Source organism: Argiope bruennichi, chromosome X2 (genome assembly GCF_947563725.1).
Source record: "Argiope bruennichi chromosome X2, qqArgBrue1.1, whole genome shotgun sequence".
In the NCBI taxonomy this organism is placed as follows: Eukaryota; Metazoa; Arthropoda; class Arachnida; order Araneae; family Araneidae; genus Argiope; species Argiope bruennichi.
Window position 1 is genome coordinate 133,355,546 of NC_079163.1, and position 26,955 is coordinate 133,382,500.

The window sequence follows — 26,955 nt, forward strand, 5'->3', positions numbered from 1 at the left end:
CAGATTAATGCGCCAAAAGTATTTCAATTGCTTTGAGAATAATGAATTACCAAGACTTCATTATGAGTGACTTTGTTTCAATATATATATTCCTCGAATCAATGTTCGAAAAAAATAGTCATCTACATAAATCTGCAACAGAATATAAGCAGCAATCGTGAGGCTACATACTCCGATTACTTCCTTTGAAGATATCTCAGAAAATATTGTTACTAGTGAAACGTGTCTTGTTCAACTGGTCATAAAAATTTGTAATTTTGATTTGCGATATTTGATATTGATTCGTTGACAGCAATGATTGATGAGCTTTGAGAGTATAATCTTGAGCAAATTTATCTAAGATCAAAAAGGTTGATAAAGGTTGAAACTGTGAAGCCTTTCTGCACTGAAATAATAAGATTAATAAATAATCGAAAGTTCTCTATGAAAATCAAAAATTCCACGCTTTTCAGAACTTTCTAATAAGCTAGACATTTTTAAACTGAAAAATGGCTTAGTATCGCCAAGAAATCTAATTAATTATAGTATTTTTCAAAAGTGCACAAGTTTTAAGAGATTTAAATCTTTTGATGCATCTCAGTTTTATTACTGAATCTAAAGGATTACGCTATGTTTCATTGAAAATTTAGAACGTTTTGTGAACTAATTAGTAGCTAAAAATAAATTCAAATAAATTAATCTTTATTAAAACCTCTTGAAGCATGTCTCTTGCTTAATTTTTCCCGATTTTGGACTAATTAAAGAAAAACTTGGAAATTTTTAGGAATGACGTCACTTTATTTTTTCAGCCTCGCGCTCAAACAATTGATGAAAAAGAAATTTTTACTCTAATCTATTCTATGGAATTAAAAAAGATAAATACGAAAAGTTAAGAACGATTTTGCTAACGAAATCCTTTCCTATACTTATGAAATGATAGTTTGGGGTTAAATAACAGTTCGCTTATTAAATAATAATAATAAATATTGATTTTTAAAAAATGCTCTTCCTTCGAGGTTTTTGCTCATGCTTAGATAAATGGGAAAATACTATCCCTATTTTATTTTTTTTAATTAGCATTTCTGATTTTTTCTGTACCTTAAGATTGTGATTCAGGTGAGTTAAATTTTCAGATTTTTTATACGAATTTGGAGCATTGAGGCAGTGTCAAATTCGTATCCTAGAATTTTGTCTACGAGCAAACAGAATCTTTGTCAGTTGGGTGCATCTGAATAGAAGCATGGATAATAGTGCCAGTTACAAAATAGTCAACACTGATTCAACGCCGATCCCTACAGTAGAAGATACGGATCATCATCGGAACGCTCCCAACACGTCATTTATCTTTTCTACACCCTTCAGCGAAGCGAGAACGCGTTTACTTATTTGGGATTTTCATCCGCATTTTCCTCGTGCAATCCAGATACTACTTTATGCATTAATTCCTTAAAACCATATTAATTTAGCATTACTTTGAGTGTGTAATAACTAGTCTAAATTATATCGCTGTTATTGGGGCATCATGTCAGATTATGTCATTTTAAAATAAGCAGAAATTCCAAAATTCTCAGTTAATTTTATGTGCATAGCTGGAATAAAATCTAAAATAAGAAATAATACCAAGAGATTATAGAAATTATAACATAAGAAATATCAAAATAAGAAAAAAATCTGTAGGATGGTCATAAAATATCTTTTTTTAGGATGGGAGGCATCTATAATGAAGTCTAATGAATAGAATGCAACCAACTTTCATATCTGAGTGCGGAAGGTATAGAAAAATGAATTCATTAATAGAAGATATTTTGACATTGTTGGAACGAAAATGAATCCATAAAAACTATGAATACACTGTACAATTTCGTTAATACCCGAATGCTTAAAAATTCACATACAGAAAAGAAAGACATAGAATTAGAAACTTACAGAAAATATTTTATTAATGAACATTAAGGTCCCCTACCTGGTCATTTTAAATGTTTTGATTTTCCTGTGTATAGGATATTGCATAGACAATTTCTGCTTTATAGCGGATTTCCTTTATATTTGAAATAATTCCATACTCTGTGCTTAAAAATTGGTGTCATTTCTACCATTAATTTATCCTGCAAATGCGTCCTTAGGGAAAGTTATTCTATAACAACCCTATATATTAATGAAGAGAATTAAAGAAAGAACACACCCAAATGAGTAATCATCCTTCAAAATGAAGTAAATGTTATCCTACATGAGGGTTATATACTCAATCAGGACACAAGAAAAAAGTTGTGATCCCGTCATATTTATTTGATAAAATTATGACAGAAACTTGGAAACGATGTTGTTACCAACCTGATGAGTGAATTCTGCTGTCACGTACAGTTCATTGACAGGAGGAGGCTTTTAACTTTCATACACGATGTACTAAGCAGGTGCTCGGGGAAAACACGTTGAAACATTACAAAAAAATACCCAGATAAAAAGGAACATATCTTATTCCTACGCACTTCCAACCACGCCCAACGAACTCAGGTGCTTATCTCCTTTACGAATTCTCATCCCCCCCCTACATGGGAGAACTCACTATGAAATGTTTTTTAGGCTTTTCTGCACTTGATATGCAGCTTGGATATTCTCTCTCAGGATTGATGTCCCAAATGTTGATTGAAATTCGGAAGGGGAACAAAGTTGAAAAGTATTATCCAAAATCAATTTCACAATGACAGCTAAACACCTTATTTACAGTGAATCTACATTCAAACACACACCTTGACTAATAGATCCATTCAAAGTTGTTTTTCGCAAGCCATTAATTTGAATTTTTCTCTTTATACCAAAATGAAAGCAGAATAAGGATAATTTAAATATTCTGAATTCTAGCATCCTGAGTTAATTAAAAAAAGTATCAATCTTTTATATGACGCTTTACCGATTGATAATCAATACACAAAATAAGAATATAAAATCTTTGAATTATATGATTATTTCTTGAAGATGCTAATTCATGTTACGTAATCTGATTTTTTTAAAATTATTGTCTTAAATACACCTAACGATGAAAAATACCTCTTTATTTGCTATGAATTCGAAATGTAATACTAATTTATCTAAATATACCTTTAAAATGACTTTTTAAAAATTATTGACTTTATGGTATAAAGCCAGAATCTAAACTTTGAGTCTGAAGACAGCGAATTTCAGCTTCTATTCCATCCCAATACTCTTCGTGAGTAGCGAACTCTTAGGTTCACACAATGCACTCATTTTATAATTCCATTGATATATCCTAGAAATATAAAAATTGTGGTGCAATTCAAGCCTTTTCTTTCATGTGATTGCGATCATAAGGCAGCAGGTTCTGAACAGATTTAAGACTGAATAAGAGGGCATGAACACAGTGAATGGGGTTACTTCGTACTATAACTAATACATATGAAATGAGCTAATTGGGGGCAAAAAAATACATGGCGTTATAGCATAATGTAACACAATGTGAGTGAAATGCCAGGTGCAGTGAGGCTCATCATGTGAGGGTCATCAAGAAAATTTTATGAGTGTTTTGGCATCCTTCGTCATTTAAACTTTCTAATGAAACTGTACACCTACTTTTCTTAAGATTTTTAAAAACGTAAAAGGCATTATTTTGTTATTTAAAGGAATATCAATTTATTTTTACATAGTAATATGTCACTTTAATGCTTGAGACATATCGTCTATTTTAATCCAGCTTTTTAATCTTTTTCATGTATGATAATGAATATATATTATATAACAGTAATGCATTGGTACTTTTATAATTACTGGAATAACCAAGAGAAAAATATTTTTCTTTTGAAACACATAATACTATTGCTAGGAATGGTAGTTATATGCATGTAAATGAAATGAAAATAAATCAGAAAAACTGAATACCTAGTATTGACAACCCACAGCAATATTTTTTTATAAATTTAAATATCAGTAATGAATTAAAGCATTTTAATTGTCAAATCATATTTCATTTCAGACTCAGTAATATATATCCGATATTTTGGTTTTTATACTTTTTGAAAATCGGTTCTAACGATATGTTCACCGCTAATGTTAAATTTTCATTTTTCAAACCTTTATTAAAGCAACGAAAAGGCGTAATGGGATAAGCATGACTTGGAACATTATATTAGAATAATTTTGCAAAAACAAAAGAATTTACTGAAAGAAAAAAAGAGCTACAACTATAAATAAATAGCAATGAATTGATTTAGCCTCACTGAAAATGACCGACAATTTTCGTAAGTTACTAGAACTGAAACTTATCACGAAAGATGGTGATTCTGTTTATTAACATATCTAATGAATGTTGTAAAAACTTTTAGATTATCTACCAATTATTAAAAGGAATGCTTTCTCCTAATAAGAAACATTTAAGATGAGCAGCATTCTTAATTTTAAACGTCTAAAACGGGCCTTCTAATAATGAAAGAGCGAAATATATCATACATAACTATTTCCTTATCATATTTCGTCCTAAAGTCATGTTTGGAAGAAAACTGAGATACACTTTGTCAGAAGTTTTGTATCGTTTTATTTATATTTATGCTTTAGAGGTTCAGCGCAAGGTTCATGCAAGAAAAATCGTCCAGACTGTGCAAGCTTTAGGAAGTAGAATTTTTTTCCCCTCCTCAAAATAATAAATTTTCTCTTCCTCTTGATCCAACCCCTACACAATAAACTAACTTTTTTTAAGGAAAGAAAGCTGATCCCGTGGACTTTTCCGTATTGCGTTTATATATATATAATGGAAAGATTTTTAAATTCCCTTTTGAAATAATAGATGATTAAGTTTTATTCTAATAATACATTAATGTCATTTAAAAAATGAGTAGAGATTTTAAATTGAAATACATCTTATGCATTACTCTTATGTATGTGTACGAATATACAGGGTTAGTAAGAATTAAGTTACCCACTTCAGAGAGCTCTAACATATATTATATTGATCCAAATGATATAAAATTTGAACTACAGATTATTGAGATGACGCTTTACATTTATTAAATAAAAAAATGTACAAAAATTCACCTTTAGGTGGTGTTGTAATATACATAAAACCATTTAATATGGTTTATAATTGCTAAATAAAGTAAAAGTAAAATTGCTCTATATGTCCTCCATTTTCAACAATATGCTGTAGTCGGATAACCATATTTTCGATAGATGATCTGAGTGGGTCTGCCAGAATATTAAGAATATGGCGCCAAATGTTGTCCTTCAGATCTGGTCCTTCAAACCCCACAACCAAAAGTCGAAAGGTGCAATGTCCGCTTAGCGAGGAGGCCATTCTATTGGGAAATGACGTCTCATAATTCGTGCTTCTGGGAAAAGCTGTATTAACAATCGTTTTATACGACGATTAGTATGAGGTGGTACAGCTGGTACTTTTTCAGACTGCAACGGTTGTTCCTGGATAAAGTGAGGGTTTTCCTCTGCCCAAATTCGATAATTGTGGGTGTTAACTTGTCCATTGAGGCAAAAGTGGGCCTCATCACTCCACAGAATCTTCCATGGCCAAGTTGGGCCAACCTCCATTCGAGCAAGGAACGGAAGTGCAAAAGTTTTACTGCCCTCTACGCCCCCGTCCTGCAACAGGTGCATATATTTGATTTTGTATGGATAAAAATACAAAATCTGCCGTGCGATTTTTCGTACAGTTGAATATGGCATATCCAGAACAAGGGAAACAATAAGCAAACTCACACTATTATGCAGCGACTGACTGCTGGTTTCAACTAGCCCGGTCGCACTATTTTCGACCATGGAAGACAGGATTTTTTTTTCGTCCTCTACCTGTAAGAATGCCATGTTGCCCAGTTTTTCTGCATCATCTTGCGTAGGGTACCTGGAGACATTGGACTTCGTATCTGTTTCATACGACGAAATTCCGTTAGAATTGCAACGGAGTTTTGTTGGTTCTGGTAGAACAATTTCACCAGTTGCGCTTTTTCTTGCAACTTAGGCATGACGAACTGAGAAGAAACTAATGTTCGTGCAGAATCCGCCTTCTTTTTATCCAAAGGAAAATGTTAATAGACATGCGCTGTAACGCAAATTATGTTTCACATTTTCAATGTATGCAAATAAATGCCATTTGTGTTACAGCGCCATCAATTGGTGAATTTTGGTACTTAATTTTTTTTAATTAATAGATGTAAAGCACATTATCTGAATAATCTGCAGTTCAAATTTTATCTTATTTAGACCAATAGAACGCATTTTAGAGCCTTCTGAGGTGGGTAACTTATTTCTTGATAACCCTGTATATAAAAAAGTAAATATACACATATATGTTACTTTTATGCATTTATTGGACTTTTATAAAATGATATAATGGATTTGATGTAATTATGCTAGTAGAAATATAATAATAATATAGTTATTAAATTAATATAGTTATTTTAAAACAATATATTTTTATACAATACAATTTTAATTCGATAATTTAGATTGGCTCAATTAGGGTGTTAGATTTTACACTGGCTCCCTTAAAAGTACAAATTTTGCATTGGCTTTAAAGTATAAACCGAAAAAAATGTTTTGCAAAATATATAATGGCAGGAATCTTGCTTCGTTTGAAATTTCAGAAAACAGTTGCAAATATATCAACTTTTTACGATATTTTGCTTTAAAACATGAACTGAATGACATTTGATTAATGATAAGTATCATTTAAAAACAATGGACAACTATCTATATGCAACAATAAGCAGGCAATTTAAGTCCCGAATGTAATATAAACATTTTAATTAGGCTACACTCAAACTCGAAAATTTAATTAAAATTTTAATAAAACTAATTCAAATAGATTTTATTTCAGCTTATCACATTAAATAGTACAACAACAAATTGAAACAATGCTTTGCTAAGGAGAAGTCTTTTAGTTAAGTTAAAAGATGAAATTCTTTAAAGAAAAGTAATCAAATTGAAGTTTTCGTACTTCTTCGACATCTGAAAATGTATTTTTTAATATAGTATACAAAATCCAAAGCCTTTTTATTTACATAACCATTAATAAGGTATCAAAATATACATATTTTTTAATGATTCCCATTAGGTCTGCTGTGAAATGCTCGAATCGGATCAGTGCATTTTTGTTAAAGAATCATTAACATTTTGACGCATGTATTCTGCCTTCTGAATTGCAATAAATGTAGACGTACTTCCGTGAAACTAAACTGTTTGAAATATAAATACGTAAACTGAAAAAAATGTTATATTTGATCTTAAAAAAAAACAACAGAAATATGATCTATATGTTTTTTAGTCCTGCTCTTCATGCGAAGTATAAAAGAAAACGTCACTTGCCTAAGAACTGTTAAATTGCAAAGTTTTACAATTCTACCTTGCTATACGTGTGAAGCATAGAAATCTAAAAAGTTTTGCTCGAGCTGATTATAAATGGCGAAATAACTTCTTTACACAGCATGCAAAAACTCACCATGAAAAACTCCTTTACTAAAATCCATTAGAGAAAAAGTACGGAAATAAATAAAAGAGGATCCTCCCTCAAAGAAACAAAATACGCCAGTTAATAGGAGCTGCAGTAAACACCTTTCTGAGAATACACCAGGAAGTTACAACGGTTTGCAATAAAACTGTCAACGCTGAAGAAATGGCTGAGAGGGGAGGTTCTACACCTCTCTGATATCTATAAGCAGAGCTTCGCTTCCTGAGTTGTCTTCTCAGCTTTTCCTTCCCCCTTCCCACCTGAATTATAGTCTGAAGAGGGAAATAGGAAAGGGGGATCTCCATAAATGGAATTCAGGCTACGGACCTTGATAGAATCATGCAGCCCGTATCTGCCTTTCTGCACTAGACGTCCGAAATTCAGGCAAGATATTTTTTTTTAAATTTTTTTTTTTTTCCTGCTCTAACCTCATCCTCCTTTTTTTTTTTTTTTTTTTTTTTTTTTTTTTCTTTCGGCAGTAAGGGGATTCCATTCAGAAATGCAATAGAGTGGAGGAATACCTCTACTTCAGCGGTTTTTTAAGAAGAATTCAGACTATTCTGTGATCACTCGGAAGTTAGGAGTCCGTATGAAATGATCTATTGAAAAGAATGCTCGGTCAAAACATATCCGCAGATCGATTTCGGTATAAAAATCTTCCAAAAAAAACTGAAGGTGGCATCTCTGACAAGAGGTGAATCGACCCATTTGTGCGCGCGGTACTATTTCTAGGCAGCGTAGTATAGGCATATTTTTTTTTTCAGATATCACTTTTTTAAAGAGGGGGAGTGGTAGTGTGTTTCACCGATATTTCCATGATCTAGAAGATTTTTCATCATTTCTTCCAATTTAGCATTTTATGATTCCCCTTTTAGGCTAATGGAGGTTGGGGATAAGGATAGGAGTATCAGCCAATGTGATTCTCATATAATATGATATTGCAGAACTGCTTTACTTGTTTCTCTCACGGTCACAATTCATCTGTAGAAGTAATCCGCAGTCTTATCAATGAAGGGAAAACATTTCACTATTTGTATGTCTAAGAAAAGAAAAATGAATGAGTTACTTTAAGAAAGTTGCATTTCATATAAGTAGAAAGGAAACGGCTTTAAAATATAAACTGATCGCAGAATAATTGAGTTTTCAAATAATTCCATTTGTTCGAAATGTGTATGTCAATGCAATTTTTCAAAACTTTCGAGTAGAAGTTCGTTTGAGATCTTCTGGAGTTCCGAGGCGTAAAAACAGAAAACAAGGAGGATAAACTTACCTTGTCAGGAGAATTTTATTAAAAATGATAAAAAAATACATTGAACGGAAAATCATTTTGATAATCATAATTTTGTGTCTTATACATACAAATTTGTAGCATTTTCAATAGAATGAAGTCTGAAATTCACAAGTTCATACCCGAAACTCGTGACATCGATAATTAAACACAAGAATACTTCCACTTCTAAGATATCAAAACACTTTGAATGTTCATTATCTCGGAGCAATTATTCGCCTTTAATCCATATTTCTTTTATTCACTTCATCACCAATCAAGAGTTCGTATGTATTAGTTTCTTTGCAGAGTTGCAATTTCTTTATCCAAACATGATCAGGCGACGAGGAATTTGGGCAACATCCTCTCGGCATTGGGGAAAAAATGTAGGAACGCATCAAAACTCTTATACGTTGCTGATGGGATTTCACCAAAACGTAGCTAAGCAAGCGTTTCAGTAATATATGTCATCCTCACATGATACGGTAGCCCAACGTTAGAGAGTAAAAATTACAAAAATAAAGTTTGAAAGTTCACGTAACTCTGTACTATTTAAATAAGAATTCATGTGGTTAGGAAAATAATTAATTTTTGAAAGCGGTAAAATGAATTCATTACACATATCACACTTTGGGTCGAGTGAATATTTTTTTATTCTAGGGACCATGGATAGGTCCCTAGAATAAAAAAATGAATTAATTACACTTTCTATTCATAACCATGAATAGAAAGTTATTCAGAAATTTCCTGCTCATTTTCTAGCTTTAAAGATAAGTGTTTTAGGTAGAAATCTACCTAACATTCATTAAATGTGCTATTAAGTAAGCACTATTTATTTTGTACAGAAGATATTCGGACATATTGATTAGAAGAGAAACAAAGGGGAAAAAATAGTACAGAAAACATACGTAGCATCCTATAAAATGATAGTTCAAAGTTTTGGAAAAGAATTTTCCCAGGGAAGAATTAGAAGACCATATAAAGGAACCTGACTTGGGAATTTATTTTGAAAGCAAAAATAATGCCGTGATCTGTCTCATAAATGATGTCTTCCTTTATGAAGGTGAAAATGAAAAGCGGTGTGTACATGATTTTAAGAAATGATTCTTCCAAAACGATCACCAAGCGGAATTCTCGATAAAATTCAATAGCGCGGTAATTCTTGTATATGCATTAAAATTATGCTGTTCACGATTAGCAATTCAGAAATAAAAGAAATACTGGATTTTTATGTCATCAATAAAGGGATAAATAAATTGCTCTATATTGTTGTCTCTCTCTCTTTTTTTTTAATGATGAAATGTTTTTAATACTGAGAGGCAACATTAAAGAAACTGGAGCAATTATCCTAACTATGTATTTTTATTCAACAAAGTCGCCGGGATTTTGAGAAATATCATTCGATATAACAGGCCTCGTTCTGCAATGATTTAGCAAGGACACTTGCTAATGGTAAAAGAGAGATTTATGAATGAAGGACATATCATGATATGAAGTGATACGAAGATTTTTGGGTGTGCTGTGCTGCTTAAGAAGGGACGCAATATGGAATAAATAAGTTGGTAATCGTGTCCTGGAGAATATTGGACCAATTTATTTTAACCATCATTTGCATTGTCCCACTTTTGAGACTAACAGCTAGTCGAACATACAACATTTCAACAAGTTCAGATTACTTAAACCACTAATTGAAAATTCTGACTTGTACCTGTTAAGACAACATAGAAATGTAAATTAAAACTTGCTTGTTTGCAACTGCTACACGTAAGAATTTGTTTCAAGACAATCTGAAGATAACAGCAGGCAATGGGCCTCTAATAAGTGCCAGAATGACCTGCTAAAGTTTCTATGAGGCTTCGAACTGTTACCAAACTCAAGACAGCCGTCAATCCGGCTGTCTGAAGCTCTCCCACTCCAATTCTAATTAAAGCTACCTAACTGCGGTATTATTGTGAATGCCACTGAATATCACTCCTTTTGTCTTTCCAAAGTGATTTTGCTGCCGTTTAGTTGTGTTCATAAAAACTGACGTGCCTATTAATCTTTGCTTTGCGAATCTTTTCAAGCTTCAAAAGATTTGTTTTTATTCCGAATAGCTGTAATGTTGAAACAGTTTCTGTGGAAGCTTATTCGAAATACAAATCTTCTACAATAAGGGGATTTAGTAACGTAATAAAAAGTTTCCAAGTTCAATAAATAATTTCACAATTAGAGTCTTGGAACATTATTGTCTACCTTAGTGAGATAATACTAAATGACACATTATATAACATAATTTTTCAAAACCACTGCAATTTCATCATCATATGAACGCATCATGTGTAAATATAGTGAAGTAAATTTAAATATTCTTTTATCTGAAATATATCAGTTTCAAAAATATAGGTGGAATTTTTTTAATAAAACGGACCGTTCTACTATCTTTCTATGCGCAACTTAAAATTGACTAAAACTCTATCTAGTTTATAACAAATCTCTTCAACAAGTTTAGTTTCCTCTCCTAAAGAAACTTTTAAAACTGTCTGCCACAAAGGGCAGAAACCTCACATTTATTGCCAGTAAAAATATTTCTATTTCTCAGTGTGTCGTACAGTGATGAATTTATTATTTTTTATCCTGCAATTGTTACGAAAAGCTAGCGAAAAATCTGAATTTTTCTTTGGGACCCTGACAAGCGCAAAAAAGTCGATTTCATGGTTCAAGGGAATCGGTTTTCTTTGCTGTCCCGTACTAAGTCAGCCGTTTATTATTCGGCCTAGAACCAGTAAGGGACGAGTCTTGCGGTCGAAGTCATCCAGCGGACAAACAGGGCTGACTAGCCCCGGAGAGGTTTCTTAATGGGAGCGTTAATCGGTTGGATCGATACATTCCAAAGAAAGGCTTCCTAGTATTTTGTTCGGGGCTGAAATCGCCGCCCCTAACTTGACTATCTAAAAAGACATTTCTGCAATAAATGCTTTCTACCTTCTGGGCTTGCTTTTCATAAAAAACAAACAGTAAACAAGCTTCAATATTTTTTATGCTTTATTTATTTATTATTATTATTTTATTTATTATTATTATTTTATTTATTATTATTATTTTATTTATTATTATTATTTTATTTATTATTATTATTTTATTTATTTATTTATTTATTTATTTTTTGAGAATTTGATAGAAGTATGCTCCTAATGTTTTAATTCTCTTTATTTCCAAGAAAGCAACTAAATTTCAAATTGAATAGAAACAATCTCATGTAATGTATTTTTTGGGGGGTATTGGTAAAGATAAATAGCAAAAGGATAGCTTTAGTAATTTCATTTATTTATTTGCCCGCATCGGGATTGTTTACCCAGAGAATGATAGCATCTTATTGGGACAGTGGAAAAATTTGAATTCATAAGTACAATCGCAAATCAATTTCAAATACAATTATTACAATTTGGGAGTCAACTAATGTTAAAAATAATCTATGGGAAATTTTCAATTTAGACATTTATTTGCTTTGAATATTCAAATTTGATTCAATACAATGCTTCAATTGACTCTCATCAATTGCATTGACGAAAAATGCTCTGTACATTACGGAACTGTCTTTTCACAAAATTCCACGGAGTATCAACGCAGTTTTCATTTTTGATTTCCACATAGAATGATGGCATTGTATCAAAAATGTCCGGATCGAATTTTTGATGGAAAAAAAAACTTTGAAAAAATATCGTCTGAAATTATTGACGTGGAGTTTTTTCGACTGACATTTTTCATCGCTTCAACTTTCTATCGATTATTATATTCATCATAGAAATCACCAGCATGACTTTCTAAAATTCGTTTTACAACAGGCATTCAGGTACCTCTTGCTTTACGAGACTGCATTTCAGGATAAAGTCATAAATAAAAAGTCTGACTTTATCCTGAAATTTCATATTTAGAATAATAAAAATATTTATTTTTTCAATATTTTATATTTAGCTATCTTAGATATACGAATTCACCAAATCATATTACAGTTTGATTACATATTTTCGAAGAAAGGTAAAGGAAGAAAAAGATTTCTTTTTTCTGAATATAGAAATTCGACTAAAATTAAAACGGGTTCACCCTTTCTGTATATTTTGTGATATCTAAGAGCATTTATTCAGTTCTATGTAATATATTTCATTCCAAAACAGATTTTCATCCTATTTTTTAAAAATAATAAAAAGAAGACCTAACAAAATCATCAGAAATTGCTTTCATAGTATGTGTTTTATATTATGGGACATGAAAATTAGAATCAGTTTCTACAGATCCAATTGAAGTTTTCATGGGAGCTAGATATAAAAAAAAAGTGTGCTTCATACATTTGAATTTCAGAGGAAATCACAAACTCTAAAAAAGACTATGGGAAGTGGTTGAAATTGCTTTCGGGTTTGTACAAATCTTCAGTGTAGCAATATTACTTAAAATTGTTGTGATGGCAGATGCTTTTTGTTGAATTGAGAAAATAAGAGAGGAAAAACGTTTTTTTACGAAATCAAGTTTGTTTTAAATTGGATCTTCTTGAGAAAAGGAAATAGCAGAAAATAATAAGAAAAGAACCCAAATAATAATAGATGAGAATATTGATCGAATTGAATATTGCACCAACCTCAGGGGAGATGCGCAGATGAAAAATGAAGAGTTCTTGTTAGCGCTGGGAATACAGCATGGGAGGCGTTCCCAGATTAACGACAACGGGGCGCACCTCTTTGAGAGGAATTTGTGCATTGGCCAGTGATGAAAGGCCTTAGAATCCATATTGCAATTTCTGGTGATCATATCATTCAGTTTTTTCCTCCCGAATTACCAGTGTGACGGAGAGTTTTGCATTATAGTCTTCGTATTTGTAGTCTTATTGGTGCCTTTATTTATTATTATTTTTTTTTATCATTTATGCATCTAAATTTCGTTTCAACTAGGAAAGGCAGATATATATAGTGAATAGTTAAATTCTATTTAATTAAAAAATTGGTGATATTTTGATAACCTGTATTTTACTCGACATTCGTATCTGTCACGGAAAAATTCTGCAACTGAATTTTAACTCAACTCCTGATATGCTAGAGTTTTGAAATTTTACTACTTGTGTATTATCGATGACATTCCACAATTTAATTATCAATTAATAGATTGATTTAATTAGCAATTAATATTATACCAGTGCTGCACCAGTTATAGAATTCGAGAAGAATATTTATTTTAAGATGCCCAGATATTTAGAATTTTGAAATATAAATTGGAAACTGAAAAGTAGAAAGTAATTAAAATAAAAAATAAATTTTTATCAGTATACCATTCAGAATATATTTTTAAAAACTATTTTTATTATGTTTTTAAAACTTAATTAATGCCTTAAAAATTGAATTATTGATGAAAATCAATTATTCAATTTTCCTATTTGATGATCCTAATCAAAATATCTCTTCTACTCAGTTGCACATCGAACAGGTACTTAAATTAGGAGTCTCATTTTCATAAAGAAAAATAATAATTTTATTCATTTCTTTTTTACTTCAGTCCGTCGGACCAATCTCATATTCATCACATCTCCTTTCATAAGAATTATAGAATAGAACCAGTACTTTAGGTATTAATATATTAGAAACCAATATTTCGAATAATCTGTTTTTCAAAATACACACAAATTAAGGCAGAATATTTTTTTTAGAAAAGCTGTTACAATTACATATTTGATTCTGCTGCATCTTTTATGACGTCATAAAAAGAATTGACAATTTCGCAAATTATGTAGATAGATTCACGGATAATCGAATCTAAGCTATTGGATTTCACAGACAGAAGTAAAAGAAAATTTCGAATATTGATTTCACGATAAATTATTAATTTCCTAATATTTCAAGATTTGCATTCAAAAAGTATTTTATTTCATACTCTTAGAAGCAAGTCTCCAATTTGGTATACCTTGAATTCTTTTAAATTAAAATTTAAAAACTCAAGTTCTCAAATTAAATTGTCATTCAGTGTAAAGGACATGTAAGTTATTTTATATTTTAGCTACATTACGCATGGGTGTGACGTAAAAATATATTCATTAAAAGTACGCAAACTTCCATAAAACGTCGAATGTAATTTTATAGATTATAGACAATTGTGTTTTTTTAATGAGTGATCTTGAATACTAATATACTTTAAGATAATTTTCTTAATTCAAGAAGTCAGTGTCTATAAAATTAATTTAATATTCATTTCTAATGCAGATAGCTTGCCATTTTGACCTACACATGACTAAAAATAATTTCAAGTTGCGTAGTGAGAAGATAATTAAAAATGAAACTTAAACTTAGTTGGGATGACGAAAGTATATCCATTAAGAACTGATAGAATTTTATATTTTGAGTGAAATTTCGTTATTCTACTGTCATAAAAAAAGATTTTGGAAGTCAATAGTTGCAATGATCAATGAAACTAAAATAAAGATCTCCAGAGCAGGTAGAAGATTGTAATTACCAAAAATAAAGAGGCGCAATTTAGCCAGAAAATGTCCCTTGCTTCACTAAACCTCAACAACCAAAACTAAAAGACGATTTCTACAGTTCGATTTACTTCCAAGAAATTCAGCTGCCTTTCTTGATAACTACATCCCCATCAATCGTCCCCTTCACTAAATTACTGAAATATGAGATCGTCAGAAAAAGTTAGAAATTGAAAAGTATTTCTTTCGTTAGAACTTCATTTAAATTTCCAGAAATTTTGCCACTTAAAAGAACAACAAAAACTGAATTTCATCTAGTGTTTTAAAACTTTTCCTTAATAATGATGAAGAAACTTCATCATTTTTAAGAAAAATTCAGAGAAAACGAAACAATTTCTTAAAATTTTATAATTACCAAAAATGAAATAGGTTTCCAAGAGAAAATTGTTGGATGATAGTTAAAACTAATTGTTAATTAAAACAATGAAGCAATGTACAAAGTAGTTTTGTTGAAACTTCAATCTGTAAATGTTGGTTGCTTGGGAATCTTTCAATTTTCATAAATTAAAAAAGAGACATGATTTCAAGTTTGTATCCGCATTGCAAAGGGATGTATATGAATCCTTTCACCTCTTCATAATACAACTCATAATTTACAAAGTTATAAGATAAATATTAATTTTTAACTCAAGGCTTTTTTTCTGAAATCATCCGATCTTTGAAGGTAAAATGTGAATAGTTTTCATTGATATTGCATTTACGTACAATATATGCTACAAATACTGTATGATGTGTGTATTTTGAAGAATAAAACTGCAAGTTTTTTTTTTTTAATTGTCAAAAATTCAAAATTTTGAGGAAACATTTCCTCAAGATTATTTCTTAATTTAGATGTTTCGTTCTCATAAGAATACAATATTTGTAATTTGATATCTATACGATCATTTTTCGAAAATAAAGTCATTTTGTAAAAGTTCTGCTATAAAATGTATCCGAAATGATTCCTTACTTGTGTAGGAAGTATAAGGAGAAGCCATCTTTTTGAATCCAAAAGTTTCAATATGGGAGCTCGATGTGATTAAAATTTTGATCGAGTTCTGTACGAGCATGCTACCTTTTGCAGTTGACAAAAATGGAAAATACATCTGAATTATTGATTAAACAGGGCTTCAAAAAATATATCAAAAAGATTGTTTTTTAAAACAATTTCTCATATTTTTGTAAATAATGGAAATGAAACGTCTATGTAGAAGATCAGAGAAGCAGTTTGAATATGCTTAAAATACCCGCTTCATTTGATATCCCCATACAGAAATCGAAGCATATTTATTTCGAGCCATTTTCTAAATGAATTGAAAATATTTGATCTGGTCTTCAAAATCTGGTGAAAACATCTTTTTTTCAAAATTTTAAACCTAATTCGCATTTTAGATTTTTGAATAATTTTAAACACATCCCTATATGAAATGATTACAAAATCTTTAACACAAAAAACAGCATCTTAATTTCTAGCAACTTCGATCCCTCTCAATCTCGTGGAAAAAAGATTCACATTCAGATGATTGAATTGATTTCTTTATCATATTTTATTTCGCCCTTATGAAATATGTTTCAAACTTTAAGCAATTTAATGTAATAGTTCATCGTTTTTAATCGAAAAAATCCTCTTTTAGATAAAACTTACATTTTATTAGCAGTTTTCAGCTTTTCGTCTTTTTAAAGGGACGGAAATATAAATGTAATCAAAGTTTCGGTTTACTAGATTTAGTAATTTATTTATAAATACTTATTAGTCTTTGACTTTTTACGGCAATAATCCTTCTTTTAAAAAGAAAATTTTCAAATGCGGAGTTTCTAGGAATAATCATTTATTTTGTGCTTATATACGTCAATAAAATATTTAATTTGAAAACTGCAGTAAAATTTATTTTCTCTTGGTATTTATTGAGATTGGATATGTCAGAGAAAATCACTGGAAATTCAACTATTTGCTAAAAAGAAGGGCGGAAGTGAAATAAACTTTTCGAAATGAAATTTTCCAAAGTGTTTTTTGTAACGATTCAAGGTTAATGTCGCTATGTAATATTAATATCACATTCCCAATTATTTAATAAAAAGTTTCGAGCTGCGAGATTGACTTGTTAAATAAAATTGGTGTTCTCAGATTGTATTCAGATTTATTAATGTGAACGAAAACAACTCTGAAAACATCCTGAAAAAAATCCCGAAATTATGATCAGGAACTGAGTTTTCTTAACTTTTCTTTGTATTATGGCGATTCTGTTTCCACTCTATTTATAATATGCAAAAATGTCAAACAGTTCAAGTAACGACGGTCATGAATCAAAGATTCCTGATAATAGTGAATTGTATCATGTTAAAAAGGTGCTGAGCACTTAGCTAACACCTAATTTAAAAGTCTGGCTTAACTCCTATATATGGGTGTCTGCTGTTTATCTGGAGGTCTTTCAGGGTAAATCGGTCCGTATTTATGTGTCCTTAAAGGGAAATCAGGAAATTCTACAACAGACAGCTTCATCGTAATGAGACATTAATAGCTAAAATACATATCGATTTACCAGTATTTCATTATTACAGCTTTAGAGCATAATTAGTGAATGGAAGCCCTAACCTTCTTGTTTTGACTCATATTTTGCAGTCATGTCGCACCTTAACAGACCAGAACTTATCATTAGTTATTATATCATTTTCTTATTTTAATCATTTTGGAGTGGTAATAAAATTCCTTTAAAAAAACGAAGTGTTTAAAAAGCACTTTCAACTAAATTTTAAAATATTTTTATTTATCTTCCAATAATGTTATTTATCAAAAGCTTTTATAATACATACTCAGTTATTACATAACAACACAGAAAGGCCCTAAGCCTGGAGAGTAATAATTTGATTTTCGTAAATAGCCCCAATTACGACATGTGGTCATTAACAATGGCTAGGTACAGTCATTATTTGACCTTCCATTTTGATTGTGAGATGACTCCCTGGAATAGCTTTATAAGTAAATGCATAAGTTTTATCATCGGTTCCTTAATAACATATTTTACATTGTTCATTCAATCATTTGTCAAGCATTAAATTTTTATTATAGGATTCTCAAATTCTACACCTATTCAAAATAAACAATTTCCAAAGATAGATAAGTACGTAAGTAGAAATAAAGAAGCATAAATAGTATAATGGATTAATTTATTAGAAAAAGATAATTTTACCGATATGAGTGCTTGAATCAAATTTAATTTGATATATTATAATTATGCTTTCTTACATCTTGGATAAGTGGTAAAATATTTTTAATTTACATATTATGAAATTTCAACAACATTTATTTCGTAATTATACTGCTCTTAATGGCATTTGCGAATTTAACTACACAATATTATGAGATTCATAAAAGCATATTTAAAAACGGAGAAATAATTTATTCAATCATTTTTTCCAATCATTCACTTTGCTGTATGGATTCCTGTGACGACACAGTCTCGTTACGAATGTAATTGCGCATTTCACATAACATATGATTGTAAAATGTCTTACGTCATCTCTGACTCAATGTCTTTTTTTTTCCTTTTGTATAATGTAAAATGGCTGCAATTCAAAATTTTCGTTGGGGCATGTGAGCATGAAAACTCTATTAGATAGTGCAATTGGCTAACTTTTTGATAAAGGATTCATAACTTCAATGAATAATTGATTCATACAATCCTGTTTAATCAAACTAAACCCTTAATAAATTCACAGAAAAACATTCGATTTCAAAATAGGGAAATGATATATAATTAATGCACATATAACAGCCACAATCCTTAGCTTAGCTAATCATGTATGTTCCAGAATCATACATGATTTGATGCATTATTAGTTTTGAAAAGAAAGCTTGATCCAATATCAAGGTAAGTTATAATGAACTCGTTTCGATTGGAAGCGATCCTACTTTGATTGAAATAGACTGGAATCTGGGAAAGCTGGTAAGCATTGTCATTTCTCTACATTTGTGTTTCCATCATAAGAAATAATTTACAATAGATTATTGATTTTCATAATACTTGTGGAATGGAAATAAATTTCATACATTAATAAATACGCAAACAAATTAAACTAGATTCAGAATTGTTTATAATTACAGATACCTCTACAATAGGCATAAACAATGGCTTAGATTTTTTTAACTATTCATAATCTGATGCATTAGAATCTTATTAATTTTGAACGCAAGTTTCGAGCATTGTGTTTTCCATTGCTAAGGTGAATAACTTATTTTGTTTAGAGTGGAATTGCTTCTACTTGTTTGATATTGACTGGAATTAGTGAATGCTGATAAGTGTTTGTCATTTCTCTTTACTTTTGTGCTTCAGTCTTAAGGAATAATTCACAACATCTTATTTATTTTGTAATTCTTGTTACATTGAAATAAATGTCCCACATTAATTAATGCCCAAATAAATAAAACAAGTTTCAGAATTCTAGAATTGTTTATACTTACAATACCTATACAGTAGTTGTAAACACAGGCATAGTTTTTCTGAATCGTATATAATTTTATGCATTCGAGTCCTATTAATTTTGGCAAACAAGATTAAAGTTAATGTATATTATGTTTTCTAATATCAAGGTAAGTGATAATTAACTCTCTCTTATTTCTTGTTTAGACTGGAATTGCTCCTACTTGTTTGCTCTTTGATTGAAATAGACTGGAATTTGTGATGGCAGGTAAGTGTTGTCATTTCTTTGCATTTTTATTTCAATCATAAGAAATAATTTACACTGGATTATTGATTATCATGATATTAGTTGAATGGAAATAAATCTCATACATTAAAACATATGCAAATCAATTAAAAAAAGTTTTAGAATTCTAGAACTGTTTATAATTACAAGTACTTATTGAATAGTCATAAGCACCGGCTCAGTATTTTTTAATCATAAGTGATATGATATATTAGAATCTTAATAATTTTGGAAAGCCAGCTTAGAGTTAAAATGCTTTGTCTTTTCCATTATTAAAATAAATAACTTATTCTTTCTTATCCTTTGTTTAGAATAGTATTGCTCCTACCTATTTGGTCTCGGATTGATATTGACTGGAATTAGTGAAAGAATGTAAGTGTTGTCATTTTTCTGGACTTTTCCATTTCAATCATAAGAAATAATTCAAAACTCTTATTGATTATTATATTTCTTGTTAAATCGAAATAATTCTAATACATTAATAAATACGAAATAAACTAAACAAGTTTCAGAATTCCAGAATTGTTTATAATTACAGTATTTATATAGTATTTAGTCTGTATAAATAATTAGCCTTAGTTTTTCTGAATATACATGATCTGAATGTCTTAACGTTCTTATAATTCTGAAAAACCAACTTAAAGTTAAAATCTACTTTGCTTTACCAAGGTGAGTGATAACTTATTCTTTCTTTTTCTTTGTTTAGATCAGAGTTCCTTCTACCTATTTGGTCTCATATTAATTATAATATGTGAAAACAGGTAAGTTGTTCTTACTTTCGTGTTTCAGACATAAAATAATGCTCTAAATTCTTACTATAAATTATGTGATCAAAAGTACACAGATATTTTCGAATTTACATATTTTTCCGAATTTTTCCAGAAAGGGTCGAAGAGCTTTTTTGAAACATTGGTGATGAAAAATATATACTTTAATTCACATTTACAATGAAGATTTGATTACGAAGACATTTAGGAAATTTACGAAGAATAAAATAATTTTGACTCCTCCCATTTTATAAAAGTAGATAAAGCTTTGAGTGTTCCGATAATGATATTATTTGTTTTGATTTATACTTGCATGAAGTTTTTATCGAAATAGTTTGCATATTCGTAAGATATGAGATTGTTTTAAAGAATCCCAAGAATAAACATTAATTATGTGACAAAATATTATTAATGTCTTGTATTAATACTAAAAGAAAATACTCACGAGTGTATAAGTATTCTAGTAAACTAAATTTAATTGCGCTTGCACAAAATGTCTCTTTTTTCATAAATTCAAAGTACGATGTATAGGGCAACTTATATGAAAATTTCAGTTGAATACTGTTAAAAAAATTGCGAGAATGCTTTCAGTTCAATTTCAGTTTCTTTCCTTTAAATATCCTTTCATTGTATTTGAAATCAAGTTACAAAATATAAAGAATGCAATAGCTGTGCGATAACGATTGCAACAAAAAATTTCTTTTCCATAATTCCTACCTTACTGCAAATTATTTTATGCATTAAATTTATATATATGGAGAAGTATTCGGTAAGAATTAAAATTTAGAGAGTTTACTTTTAATTTTAATAAAATACTTTAACCATACTTTGTCACATATCCTATAAGTCTCGTATAAATTAGTTGTAAAACTTGCATTTTATAGACAAAAACCGAAAAAAATTGTAATATTTAAGAAATCTCATATCTTCGGCAATGTGCAGGATTTGTCAGTAATATAATGTAATGAGATTGCCGGCGCTGTAGTCGTCAGGAAAGTTTCCTTAGAGGCGGGATTTGTGATAAGGTAAGTAACACTCCACACGGCAGTTGCGTCCAAGCTTTGACGCTGCGAGAATGGGAAGAGGGACCAAAACCGTTTTCCAGTTTGTGTCACGGAAGAAAATGTTAAAAATGAAGCGTTCGCTAGAGAAACGGTATGCGATTAAATTTTGCTTTCGAGACGCTTGCCTTACTTTAGAAGATTTACAGACACGACGTCCTGTCAAGGGCCTAGGTTTTCCAGCAATTCTGCGAGTGAAAAATAGGAGGGAGACCGTTAAAGAATGAAGCGATCTGGATACCCTTCACTGGGTGTTTTGTACAAAAATGTAGCCAAAATAAAATCTCTCCTGTACTCTGGCCGCCGTTTGAGTATCAGAGATTAATTGTCGAGAACCTCAACATATGCAAAAAAGCGGTTCACAAATTTCTGAAAATTTGAATATGCGGGAGTTTATGCAAAATTGGTGCTAAAAGCGTTGAGTGATGAACGGAAACAACGGTGAACTGAAGTTTATCGTGAGAAGTTGGAGAAATTAGAAAGTGAACCATACTTTTTAGATGGCGTGCTAATAGGTGAGGAATCATGAGCTTTCCAGTACGACTCCGGAAAAAAGCATCTAAGCTTGGAATAGCACACTGCATAAAGTCCAAGGTAAAGACGATGTTCATTGTCAGTGTAGTGATGAGGCAAAGAATTTGTGTCTCCGGAATGAACCATCAACGCCGTGTTCTACAAAGAAGTCCTTGTGTACCTACAGAGGCTTTTAACAGAAACGACCGGAGATAGGCGATCCCTGGAAGAATCATCACGACAATGCACCAGTCTACATTGCCTTCGTTGTGACTGCCTACATGGACCGGATAGGGGTTGCAATCTTGCCACCATATAGTCTCGGTGCGAACTCGCAAATTTTTCCTGCCCCAAAAGTTTAAAAGAAGCCTGAAAAGTCATCGTTTCAATGATATTCCAGCCATCTAACTGGTTGACACAGAGTCTCTGAAGAGGTTACCAGAGGTGGCGTTAGCAGGGGGGCAACCGCTTGCCCCCCCGTCGGCGAGAGATTGAGAGTTTCGTCGGCAAAATTTTTCACTACTTCAAAATGGTTGTGGAAAAGCACACATTCTGGAATATGAAAATTTAAAAACCATCTTAAAATTAATATGTTGTAAACAATTAAGTAGCTGTTAAAGCGGTTTGATTATGTTTGGTAAAATAATCAATAGGGTGGCAGGTCAATAAGATGCCGCATTTTGAGGACGATTTTTGATCGCCTGACTAAGAACGCAATTTGATAGATGTAGAAGCTAAATTCACAGATTTGCAGGCTTTTGATTGAAATGTCGTTCCTCAAGCTTCTAATTAGCATTACTTTTGGCAGTATATCCGACAGGGTGAATAAGTTATCTCATTCTGCCGACTATGAACTGAATACGATGGAAGTTCGCTAATTTTCAGACATCTTGTGTAAATGTTCATTCGGCTAATAATTTGCATTACTTTTGGCAGAATAACCGACAACGTGTCAAGTGAATAAGTCACATTTTTGCCGATTTATATTTGTCTATCGGCTAAGATGTTATCATAAGTTATGAGAAAAAAAAATTATCGAGTACTTCGATTATTTGCAAGTGGAATTATTAGGGAAAAATACTTTCATATTTCACAAAACAAAGGGCCGGCTCTCTGGCATAGGGGTAGCGTGTCTTCCCCGTGCCCTGGGCGTCCTGGGTTCGAGTCCCGGATCGGGCATGGTTGTTCTTCATCTGGTCTACCTGTGAGATCTGTGAATGTGCCCCCCTCTAAAATGGGGTTGTACAAGCGAATGTAATGCGAGAGTAGCTAAGACATACTCTTGGTCCTAGTTAGCGCTACTAAAACAAGAGACGCTGACTTCGTCAGCGAACTTGTCCATAGCAAGTGCCGTTATAAACAGGAATAGGGCGATAGTTTTCTCTAATTCGGAATTCAATGAATCATTTTATGAGATTTTAGATTATAAAAGGAATCATTTTTTTTTTATCTAATTGTTATTTCTTCGGTGATGAATTGGTAAATTTATTTTATTTTACTTCACTGAGAATTCTCTGATTAAAATCTAGTTTATGGTTAAACTAAATATAATAAACACTCTTTTCTCTCGATACTCTTGTGTTTTAGGCATGCTAAGAAGAGTTAGGTTGCTGTAACCAGGTTATGTGAATTCATTATAAATTACTGGAATAAGTAAATTTTATTATAGTAAATTATTTAACAGTAAAATATCTTTTTTATGCAATTTCATTTACTGGCTACAATTATTAAAGAAATATTACCGACTGAAAATGACGACAAAAAATAAATATATATGTTATGGTAGCTTTTTAGCTACGCTAAGAGCTTATCCAAGTATGTACTATATTTGTTAAATAAATTACTACCTAAATTCTTAAGATTCTGCATTCAGTATTATAACTATGTAATCAGAAAAAATATTTTTAAAAAAACTTCTTTTACATTTTTTAATAAATACTCTTTACAGTAAAATCTATATAATTTCTGGTGCTTCTAAATTTTTAATAGACTTTAAATAAAGATATCTTGATAAAATGATAATGTCTTGATTAAAATATTTATTCATAGAATATTCATATATGATATATTAATACCTTGACATACGAATTTACTTAACTGGTACATCTTATTAAGGACAATTATTATTATTTTAATTCCTACAATAATATAAAGTCATTTGAGGCACTGATGAGTTTTCAAGTGATTTTTGCATTTTATACTCAATACTTTCACTTAATTGTAGATTAAAAATTTAGTAATTCGATGCGCGATCCAGACTCGTCATTGTATACGAAGTGGTTAAGAAAAACCAATGCATGCAACTGAGGGGATAAAAATAATTTTTTAGAGGAATATTAGCTTGCAATAGCTTCGAGGGAAACAAGTACTTAACCACAAGAAGAGGTGCTTAAAAATGAAGATAGAGGAGTTTATATTCTAGATCTAAATGTTTTTTAATAAAACGCTTTGTCTTTTAAAGTCTGATAGTTTTTTAGCATATACATAATACATGGGACACCTAATGCTTAAGCCGCTCATTTTTCACACGTTCATTTTTCAATCTTAAATAAAATAGTTAAGTTTGTACATATCTTTATAAAATATCTTCCCAAACTTTCTTAAGAAACATCATTGTATCTTTTCAGTATTTTATATCATTCGTGTCTGAATTATATTAAATTTTTGTTGTATGCGCTCGCTTATTCGCCTCGGTTTCGAAATATATCTGAATTCCCTCTTGTTGTTGCAATTCTTATAAAAATTATTTTCGGTAGGAGACTATACATAGGAGGGGGAAAAATCGGTTTTTGGCGAAAGCACTGAATATTCCATTTTATTTATCATGCTGGATTTCTAAAAAATTTCTTTTATAAAACTTTTTGAATATAATTTCTACATTTATTTTAAATAGCTTCCATGATGAGAACATGTATTTGTTTAATTTACAATGACACCGTATTCTACCTCAGCCTGTGTTTCTATCTATATACTACAATCTAGAATAAATATAATTGTATTTTTTTCCAAAATTAGATCTTAGTGCAAATAAATCTCAAGAATCTCATAAAAATATAGATTCAAATATTGACAATTTTTTAAAGGTCAGTAAAAAAAAAAAAACTGAGAACATTTTTTTTTGCAAATATCTTTGTAAATTTCTATCAATTAAAGAAAGGTCAGTATCTCAGTTAAAGAAGCTAAAAAATACTTAATTTCCTTTAATTAAATGTAAAAATTAATTATTATGAGTTATTTTCTAACCAAATTAGGGAAATTGTGATTGCCCCTCTGTCGGATATGTCTTGCCCCCCCCCGTCGGCAAGACTCTACCGCCGCCTCTGGAGGTTACAGTAGCTGACTTTCAGGGAGCCTTTGCATCTCGCTGGCGCAGCATATCGAAGCCCAAGGAAACTATTTTGAAGAATTTTGATAATATACATCTGTCGAACTAATAAATTCCTTTTACCAGACCCAGTCTCATTACTTTATGGACAAACCCTGTACATGTTAGTTTGGCTAAAATCCATGCAAGTATTAAGCACAGAAAATAACTGTATTGTTGGAAGTCAAAAACATTATATATTTTCTGTAAAATGGAGAGAGACAAATCATTTTATTCTTGATCAATTTCTATTATTGCTTTTCAAGTGAAATTTGATAACTGCATAAAATGTATGGACTCTTTTGATTTCATAGTGTATGGATAGGATGGTACTTGCAAACAAGGAAATTTAGTTAGTTTATATTTGCATTTCGTTTCAACACGAAATCTATTTTGAGAAAAACCTCATAATTTTGAATCGTCATCGGTTAAAAGGTCAACGTAGCACTTATAATGCAAACCACATCACCATATCAGCAGGAGAATATTTGGTTTCAATGTGCATCAGACCCATTTTACGGTTATTCTTCGATTGAATCGGGTTTCGAACATGGACTCATCCAGTCCCGAAGCCCTACTATCAGGCCCACGAGGCCCTTTGGCTAAAGAAATGTTCTAGGTCTTGATTCATACTGTGGAAACACATATCTGTGCTCTGCTTCTAGAAGTAATGATCTACGATTTTAAAAAAGCAGTACATCAAGAATCACAGTTGCATAAACTGCTAGAGTTGTTAAGTTAGGTCAAGTTTGTTATTTGTGTTTGTTTTCAACGCTTACATCTTCGGAATAACCTGATGACGGAACATGCAATCCCCATTGTTAAAACAGCGATGTCACTTTACATACAGCCTCATCAAATTTGTCAGACACAATTGCTGTCAGCTGATTACTGTGTGGTTAAATTACGAATTTTACGGAGCTAGTTATTGAACCAAATTCGTAAATATTGCCAGAATATGTTTTAAACAAGAAATTATTGGAAAAATATAATCATTTGAGGAATTCCCTTCAAAATTCCTTTAGATGATATAAAAATAAAATTTAAGTTAAACAGTTATAAAGTTAATTAAAAAAATATTTTATTAGTGTAATAAAAAAAGGAACTCTGAGTTGTAATTATTTTTTACTTTCTACGTTCTATTATATAAATATGCAAGGAGAAAGTATTAAAATCGTCAAAAAAATGAAGAGATTTTGATGAATCTTAATGTTATTGTATAGAAAACCGGTAATTCTACGTTGACTGCATCCATTGATGAACTATAATTATGAAATATTTGGCGATTTATCGCTGGGGTATGGTTTACACAAAACGCAAGAAAACTTGCATGCAATTTAAATGCCTTATTTTTTCAACAGAC

General features: G+C 30.9%; 1 protein-coding gene across 2 annotated transcripts in view; it reads left to right on the forward strand.

The window, feature by feature from the left end:
- The window catches only part of LOC129960161 (protein O-mannosyl-transferase TMTC2-like), a 923,323-nt gene that overhangs the window by 15,875 nt on the left and 880,493 nt on the right, over nt 1-26,955 (forward strand). The gene's annotated exons all lie outside the window — the stretch shown is intronic.